Source organism: Poromitra crassiceps, assembly GCF_964638095.1.
Source record: "Poromitra crassiceps genome assembly, chromosome: 25".
NCBI lineage: Eukaryota > Metazoa > Chordata > Actinopteri > Beryciformes > Melamphaidae > Poromitra > Poromitra crassiceps.
Window position 1 is genome coordinate 5,669,547 of NC_139649.1, and position 10,000 is coordinate 5,679,546.

Consider the following 10,000-nt stretch of genomic DNA (forward strand, 5'->3'; position numbering starts at 1 on the left):
GACGAGAGACGAGAGAGACGAGAGAGAGCTGCTCCTTCATGTGTTTTCCTTCTTCCTGTCTCCAGGTGTTCCTCACTAATAATAATCATTATCTCTCTCTCTCACACACAAACACGCATGCACACACACACACACAGAACACACACACACACACACACACACACACACACGCACACACGCACACGCGCACACACACACAGAACACACACACAGAACACACACACACACACACACACCCTGAGGCCAGGTCACAACCAGAAACAACTGCAGTAGATTCTACTGCATAAAGAAGACCAGCACAGTAAACACATTCATCAAGTCAATAAGAATACAGCCAATAGAACTGCTCTAGCCTTCCTTCCCTCTGCTCTGATTGGCTCACTGAACATCATACAGCCAATAGAACTGCTCTAGCCTTCCTTCCCTCTGCTCTGATTGGCTCACTGAACATCATTGCTATGTCTGTGCTATGTTATTGATTTTTTACCATTTGCCAATGTGTGATTTTAGTGGATTGCTATCTACCTCTATGTTCTATTTTTACTGTGCGCATTGTATATGTTGTATCTTGCTAATAGTAAGTATCCTTTTTTGTCATGTATCTTGATTGTTTAGACATTAGGATTTTCCTTTAATTGCTGTATTTGATATGTACTGTGTGTGCACAGGACTCTGTGTGCCCAGGGACTACAGATGCAAATGAGCTTTTAGCCATCTCTGGTGCAATATATTTATTGTGTACTGTCCCTGCTTCAATAAACAATAAAGAAAGATACAGCCAATACAATTGCTCTAGCATTCCTTCCCTCTGCTCTGATTGGCTCATTGAACATCATACAGCCAATAGAACTGCTCTAGCCTTCCTTCCCTCTGCTCTGATTGGCTCATTGAACATCATACAGCCAATAGAACTGCTCTAGCCTTCCTTCCCTCTGCTCTGATTGGCTCATTGAACATCATACAGCCAATAGAACTGCTCTAGCCTTCCTTCCCTCTGCTCTGATTGGCTCATTGAACATCATACAGCCAATAGAACTGCTCTAGCCTTCCTTCCCTCTGCTCTGATTGGCTCATTGAACATCACAGATATCCACTCTGGAAAACACACAAAAAGGGAAATGGAACTTCCCCTGGGAGTCAGTGAGATCGCCCCTCCCCCCCACACACACACACACACACACACACACACACACGAGTCCACATACACATACACACACACACACACACACACATGAGCACACAGTGCTAATCAGACAGCTAATTGCAGCTAAGTTAGCAGACACCACAGCCATGAATCACTCTGCTGAGGGAGGAGGGAGGGAGGGAGGGAGTGAAGGGGAGGAGGGATTAAGTTTCACTAAAAACCACTACTAACAAATAGAGATGAAATGGTATGAAAATTGCATCATGATTATACTGACCTAAATGATCACGGTTATCAGTATAATCACGGTATCTGGACGGAGCGCCGGAAGTCTCGTGTGATTCAGAGACTTGTGATTCAGACCCTCGGTCGCTGGAAGCTTGCTGACGTCGATGGTGGGTCTGACCACGTGAGACTACTGGGTAGTTTCAATCTACTGTACAGTATCGCCTCAACTGAACGGCTGGCTCACTTTTAGACCCAAGAAAAAGCCAGTGGTTTGTGGCTTTTGGGGGCAATCAAAAAAGGGGCTTTAGTAACAAAATGCCTATTTCTGCTGTAAAGTTGGGCAATTTTTAGGGGGTCTATGGGGGTTCACACTCTTTTGGAGCAAGCCTCTTCAAGTGGCCATTCGAGGAACTGCAGCTTTTGGCACTTCCGCGTCAGCTTCATTTGTGTAAGACAGAGGTTACCGCTTGGGAGGGATGGAGGGAGAGAGGAGGCTGTAATCATCATCCAGGCCTCAAGGGAAGGAAGGAAGGAAGGAGAGATCTGATGAATCAGGAACTCCTTTAATTATACCTTTCAAGGTTCAGTTTCTCTCTCTCTCTCTCTCTCTCTCTCTCTCACTCTGTATCTCTCTCGCCCTATCTCTCTCTCTCTCTCTCTCTCTCATTTTGTTTAGAGGTACCAGCCCAGTTCCAGATGTGGGACAGAGAAGTCAGGAAAAACACACACACACACACACACACACACACACACACACACACACACACACACACACACACACACACACACACACACACACACACACACACACACACACACACACACACACACACGTGTGTACAGCTGACCTGTGCTGACCTGTACATGTAGTTAATTGCTCCCAGGCCTTCATTAGCTCTCTGCTCGTTAGCCTCAGCTCCACACAGCCAGACAGCATGGTGAGGTCACAGGCCACATGACCAGACAGCATGGTGAGGTCACAGGTCACATGACCAGCCAGCGGCGCAGAGTCCTGCACTGGGTCGGGTACCCGCAAAAAAAAGTTGCGTAACGGATAAAAGAATGAGGGGTATATAAACTGACATATGAATTGGTGAAAATGAACTAAGTGCGGGTGTGCAGCGGCCAGCGGGTGAGAACAAACATTATTGTAGGAGCCATGTACAGTTTGTGTTTGATCACACTGCTTCACCGTCACTTACGGTAATGGAGTACCACAGGAATGAGTGGAATGGAAAAAAAAATACCTTCCAAGTCCATGTAATTTATTTTTTGTCAAGTCGCAAGTCATCAAAACAGGGACTCACGTCGACTCGAGCCCAAGTCACCAAGTCTCAAGTCCCCATCTCTGCTCTGCATACTGCATTGTTTGATGCTACCGACTAGACTACACATTGAAAACTGAGCCGTTGAGTCAGTTAACCTGTTTGTTAGGTGCAGCTCGGCAGAGGGGGCGTGCAGCTCCTCGAAAATGCGACTCCGCGGCGTCGACGCAGACGTGACATGAGCAGCACGAGAGCTGTGATTGGCCGTAATACAGGGAGCGCCACTCAAGGAAACGCCATTTCCTCATTTAACAGTGCTTGTCCCTCATCTAGCAAAACGTTCTACAGGTGTGCCGGAATGAGTTTTGAAATGGGGGGACAATGAAATAAACAAAATATCCCCAAAACATCCCCCTGCGTGGGTGCACACACGCGGACACACACAAATTTGCATATTTCCCAGCAAGCCTTTGGGTGTATATAACTTTTGAGTAGAAAGCAACCAAATCAGGCTAAATAAGTGGTAGATAGAAATAATATTTGGGAAGGAGAAATCCACAAACGCTACGGATTAGCCTCGTGAAAATCTGTGCAAAGATCGGCATGGCCTGGGGTCCTTCAGGCTAGAGCGAGGTGCTCGACGCAGGCGAATGACGTGCAGCGCACAGGCCCTCTTGAGGCGTCCCGTAGGCATCCTCTCTGCCTCTGGATGGCCTTTGCCCCGTGAGGGTCTGGTGAGACGAAGGAGGAGCGCGGCCGGGAGTAACCCACAGAGCCTAGATCCTCCATGCACCGAAGGGCCAATACTGCGGCGTAGCACTAGCTCTATTGCAGCGGATAGGGGTGTACGACCCTTCCGCGGGCAACGTTGCAGACAGAGTAGGAAGGCTGATCCGTGAGCGGCTGCTTCTGGGACGCGAGTCGGGGTCTTAATTGGCCTCGGCTGGGTCTACTGGGCGAGGGTGTATGATGTTGACAGTAGGGCTGTTGAAACGAATTTTGATATTCGAATATTATTCGAATTTAATAATTATGAACGAAATTCGATTATTAATTTTTTTTTTAAACGAATATTTTATTTATTTTTTTTAAAAAAAATTAAAAAATTTTTTTTTTTTTTTTAGAACACTAGAACAGTGACAAGTTCTGACAACATACTTGAAGAAAAGAGTGTTAACTGAAGTTGACTGTTGAAGCTGCTATACCGATGTAAACCTACCTGTAGCTCTTAAAATGTATGTTCATTCATTGTTAACTGAAGTTGACTGTTGAAGCTGCTATACTGAATGTAAACATGTAGCTCTTAAGTGCAATACGTGACTGATTTTTTTTTGTTCATGGCTCATTGTTGTTTTGGCAAAGTTTACTTATTTGTTTATTGATAAGGAGCTCAAACAAAGGCTGTGTCTTTTTTTATTATCAATTATTTTATTTTAGCATTTCAGACAGCACCAATACATCACTGATGAATATTAACTAAACTCTGGTTATCTGACCTATTTTCTAATGCAATGAATGTATGTACATTGTACAAGGAACATGTTTTCTTAAATAAACATCATTGCTGGACTATTTGTGATAAGCCTAATATTATTTTGAATATTCATCCTCCATTCACTTTTCCATCTACATTTGGTAAAATGCTTAGAAAAAGTTTTACTTGGTCAAACCCAAAGATTCAGCTATATTTAGAATCAGAACATAACATAAGAGAAGACAACAATTCACTCAGACCAAAAAAAAAAAAAAAAATTTTTTTTTTTTAAATTCAATTAAAAATTAATTAAAATATTCGAATATAATTCGAATATTAAAATGTATAAAGCACTGAAATTCGAATTTGATTATAGAGGGAGATTGACAGCCCTAGTTGACAGACCCGAAACACCTTACGACCCCAGTTAACATCACTGATGACGCGTCCTAGCGCACGCTGTAGTATGTATTTTAAAACATTTATTTTTAACACAACATGCAATTCCGGAACATTTCAATATTGGACAAGATAAAACATAAAAATATACTATATGAATCAAAACCCTAAGTGTAACACACATGGTAGGAAGGTGGTATTTATAGCTCTCACAACCACGAGTTATAGCCATGATTGGGAAGTTTGAAGATCAGCGCTGGCTGCGCTGTTCATTTTCATTTTGTCTTTTTTCCAACAGTCTCTCTCATTTTGGGGGCGACAAATTGTCCCCTTGTCCCCACCATGCCCTTCTGCATAGCATAAAACGTCAACTTCACTGACGTAAGTGCAAGTTCTAGCATCATATATGTAATGGACATGAGTGCACCACAAGCCACCTAGAGTCTCGGAGGTGTACTGCAGCCAACACGCAGAGTCACGTTTGAGTATGTACTGTCGCCGCTAGTAAATCGAGGCTGCGCAGAACCATGCATGCTAGCTCTCTCTCTCTCACTCACACACACACACACACACACACACACACACACACACACACACACACACACACACACACACACACACACACACGCCTCCAAACACTTCCACATGGGATGACATGACTGCATAGGAACCTGAAGAGAGGCCAGTCCAAGTCTCTGTCTTTCTCTCTCGCTCACACACACACACACACACACACACACACACACACACACACACACACACACACACACAGCTTCCTATGGGAAGTTGGTTGTGTGTGTTATTTCTTCTCCAGATGTGTAGAGAGAGAAGTGAGCAGATGTGTAAATCATCTGGCAGTCTGAGCCTCACTGATGGACAATCCAGACGCTGTCACAGTTGTAGACTGCACATGTATCAGACTTCCTCTGATACATGTATCAGACTTCCTCTGATACATGTATCAGACTTCCTCTGATACATGTATCAGACTTCCTCTGATACATGTGCAGCCGTCAGCCACTTCTTAGGCTAAGGTTGCCCTTCAATTTTCACCTAATAGAGTACCACAGGGATGACGTCTTTTTGTAGGTGCGCGCGCGCACGTGTGTGTGTGTGTGTGTGTGTGTGTGTGTGTGTGTGTGTGTGTCTAACCAAACATCCCATCTTTAAACTACCTTCTAACGAACCAGCCAATCCCTCCCAGCGGGGAACACACATTCAGCAGTGTGTGTGTGTGTGTGTGTGTGTGTGTGTGTGTGTGTGTGTGTGTGTGTGTGTGTAGGAGCAGCCATCCAGAGAGTTTCCCACCACAGGAACAAAACCTGCTGCTTCCTCCCCAACCTGCATGACTGCTCCTCAATACACACACACACACACACACACACACAAACACACACATTCCTCTTTTCTTCATTCATTGTGAAACGTTGCTCTTTATGATTTGTCTGTTTCCATGCCAATAAAGACCACTATCACTCTAGCCCCTTTTAGATTGGCCAAAAATCCCACTAACAACAAGCGGCCGTCCCGTTTAGCCGATAGAGCGACCCTGCAAGTGAGGCGGGTTATTAACGCGACGGCTCTGCTCGGCTGGCGATATCAATCTTGGCGGTGGTCCAACGCGTTATTTTTCACCGCTGCTTCTTCTCCTTCGATGGATTTGATGTATTTCCTGACCCTTTTCTGGCACGAGTCAGTGATTCTGTGATTCCCACAGGCTGAAACTTGACTTTCTTAACAGTTAATTACTTTACATTGACGGAATATTTAGACAGCATGTCTCATGCACGACCGCCAGGTGCATAGACTGTGTCAAGTCAGCCAGAATGTAAGTAGGTTTTGAGTAACGTTTTACAGCCACAGTTTCACTCCATGTGTAATCTCAACATCACAAGTATTTTTGATACGTTTGCTGCTTCGTTTGTTGAAACAGCTTTTTCTCCTCCAACGTGCATCAGTAAGGCTATTTACTTGTTTAAATTACATTCTTTTTGAAAGTCTTAACCCTCAAGTTTCCATTTTGTTTTGGCTGGCCTGACGCTGGCCTGACGCTGGCCTGACGCTGGCCCTGGGCAGCCGTCTGAGAAGGGAGGGGGAAGAGGCAGCCCGCAGACGTGGAGAAACTGAACGGGTTGAGAGTGCGATCTAATGGCTCATTTCCACCACATATAACAGCACAGTACAGCTCCACTCTATCTGGTATTACTCGGCTCTACTTGATATAGACTCTGTTTCCATAGCAAGTTTACTTGCCTCCGCCCACACCTGGTCGTCATAGCGACCGCATATCTGCCCTCCGCCCATAGCCGAAGTAGGCTATAAGTATAACGTTAAATTGAAATCAATACACGGAACTTTTAAACTGATTATGAAATACTGGTGCCTCTAAATGACCTACAGTGTACATGGGCAAATGTGACAATCGGCCAGGAGAATGGATATCACTTTGTTGTTACTCAAACTCACATGCATGCACTGCGCGGGGACGGGAGAGGCGCTACGAGGAGAACCCCACACCCAGGCTCAACAGGCAAGACCGCGGCTTCGCCTGCGGCCTAGCGGAGGCAACTACAAAGGGCTTCCCGAGGAGCGCATGTTAAAGCTGAGCAAGGAGATCGATTTTATTTCACCAGCGCCAAAGGCAGCAACACAAAAGACTGATGGAAATAACATAAACACGATTCTGCCTGACCAATCAGTCGTTTGCAGTGTTTTCACGTCACCATATAGTACCGGGTCCACAGCCCTAGAACCTCAACAGAGCAGGGACCAAAAGCAGCACGACTCAACCCCGATCAACCCGGGTTGTCCACGTTTTTGATCGGTGGAATGAGACAAAAAAGCGAGACGAGCTGTGCGGGGCCGCGTTGATACCAGCGGTGGAAATGGGCCATAAAAGGCAATGCTGCTGCTGCTGCTGCTACCCCATGCTGCTTAGCTGGTTTAAAGGGGCCATATTATGCATTTCTTCATTTTGTATCATATATATGTTGTTACAATCTTGGATGGTCATATTAAACATGGGCTAAGCTTCAATTAAATAGGTGAAGGTGTTTTAATGTTACCCCCATGAACCCCCCCCTCGCCCCCATGAAGTCGTGTAGACGAGGGGACATGGATTTCTAGTTCTAGTGACGTCAGGTAAGACTTGTTACCATGGTGATGCCAACTTTGCCAAGCCTAGCCCGGCTAGCGCGCGCCCTGCCCCTCCCTCCCTTCGTTTCAGTAGTATTAAACATACTATTGGTTCATGTTGGAATAAAAACACTGCTTGTATCGATAAATATGCACCATTACTACTACAAAACGATTTTTTTTTTTTGAAAAAGACCGAAATAATAACTTAAATCGAGCTCTGTTTAGAGGAGGGAAATCAGCGTCAGGCTGCCTGGAGGAAAAACGGCACACCAAAAAAATCGTCACTCCTCGCCTTTGAGAGTAATCCCCAACTGGATTTTTTGCTCCAGCCAAACACAGCGCCCCCTCCGTCTCCCTCTCTCCCTCTCCCTCTCCCTCTCCCTCTCTCCCTCTCCCTCTCTCTCTCCCTCTCCCTCTCTCCCTCTCTGCAGATTGTGATTTGCAGTGGTTCTCAACGTGGGGTCCGGGTCCTCTGTCTGGGCAGAGGTTTGCAAACACAAACTTTCCCCCCGCTGCCCGCCTGGAGTATTTCGGAGGGTGGGGGTTCTTAAAGGGACAGGACCTAAAACAGAGCGTTTCAGACAGAGGGTGAACTGAAGGGGGCAGTGAGAGCCAGTACAAGATAAACAATGAGTTTTTTGAACTATTAATGATGCAATAAGTTACTCTACTGGAGTCCAACAATAAAATAATAATACATTATATTAGCAAAATATGGGCCCTTTAAAAAAAAGTGTACTAGTGGGACTTTTGATATTAAAAAAAGAAGAGGTATCTGTGTGTGTGTGTGTGTGTGTGTGTGTGTGTGTGTGTGTGTGTGTGTGTGTGTGTGTGTGTGTGTGTGTGTGTGTGTGTATTCATGAGACTGACAGGGTTAGTTTAGATAAACAGCCAATTTACTAAGAAAATTGCGGGCCCATAAATGCAGCCAATGGGACAGGGCGGGCCGGGCCCAGACAGAATGGGCTCGGGTTCGGGTCGGGCTTGTTTTTTGGGCCCGATCTAAGCTCTAGTGTGTGTGTGTGAGTGTGTGCGTGTGTTTGTGTGAGGCCTAGTCCACACGTACACGTAAAGTATTTCTGAAAACGCTTTTTTCCATTTCCAAAACAGTTCCTCTCCACAGCACCAATGTCTTTTAGATTAGAACATCTCTCTCCATCCACACCATGCATAGAAGAAGTTGCTGAACAGTCAAACACAACAGGCAGCTTTAGAGGAGCTCGAGGATCTTCAGAACCTCACAACCAAGAGATCAAACCCAAGACGAGAAGAACCAGACCCGAGGTTAACTGCAGAAAGCTAAGACGTCGGTCCGGAGAGATTCTTTTCCCCAGAAATTCCCCCCTTTTTCTCCCCAATAGACCCTTTTCACGGAGGCCATTTTGTGCCGAAAAGGCAGGGTAAACACAGGTGCAAGCAAAACACTAATGATGGTTTCCAGCTTCCAATGATTGGAATTTGGAAACTCTCATTAGTGTGTTGCTTGCACCTGTGTTTACCCTGCCTTTTCGGCACAAAATGGCCCCCGTGAAATTGGTCTATTGTACATGGCCCTACAGGGGGTTAAGCTCCTCCCACTGCTATTGACTGATAGAATCAGAGCCATGACACTCTCAAGACTCAACAGCTACAGCCAACATTGTTTATCATTATGATCATTTCATTATTAGTTTAACCGACCAGTATTTTGGCACAAAGCCAAAGTCAAAGCCGATCCATTCCAGCATCGACTGTCGGACTGTCTGAACACTAACAGCTTGGATTTGATCTGAAGGAAAGAACAGAAGTTTGAGCAGAGACCTCTGTGTGTGTGTGTGTGTGTGTGTGTGTGTGTGTGTGTGTGTGTGTGTGTGTGTGTGTGTGTGTGTGTGTGTGTGTGTGTGTGTGTGTGTGTGTGTGTGTGTGTGTGTGTGCATGAGTGAGTGTGAGTGAATGAAACAACAGACGTCTGAGCAGAGACCTGCAGCAGGAGGAGCAGAGGATCATGGGAAGACAGGAAGAGAGGGGATGAGAAAAACAGGTTCACCACACACACGCGCGCACACACACAGACACACACACACACACACACACACACACAGAGTTCGGTAGCCTGGCCCTATAGCCCTTTTCCCACATGCGCTTTGTACCGCAAAATGACCGGTACGTGGTCTAATGCCTGCATGTGAGAAAGGCGCCGTGCCGGTATAAGCGCGACCCCGTCGTCGCGGAGATTTCACCACTTTCCAGCCTGTCAGAAGAGCGGTATGCGCTTTAGCGGATACTAGTGAGAAACGGGTGCAGTCATTTTCCGCGACACTCTCATGGGCGAGGTGTACACACGTTGCTTAATGTTCCAGCGGGCATAATCTA

At 45.8% G+C, this 10,000-nt stretch overlaps 1 protein-coding gene across 1 annotated transcript in view; it reads right to left on the reverse strand.

Moving 5' to 3' along the window:
* il17rd (interleukin 17 receptor D) overlaps nt 1-10,000 on the reverse strand; it is a gene marked incomplete at its 3' end in the record, with an annotated part of 34,104 nt that overhangs the window by 17,221 nt on the left and 6,883 nt on the right. The gene's annotated exons all lie outside the window — the stretch shown is intronic.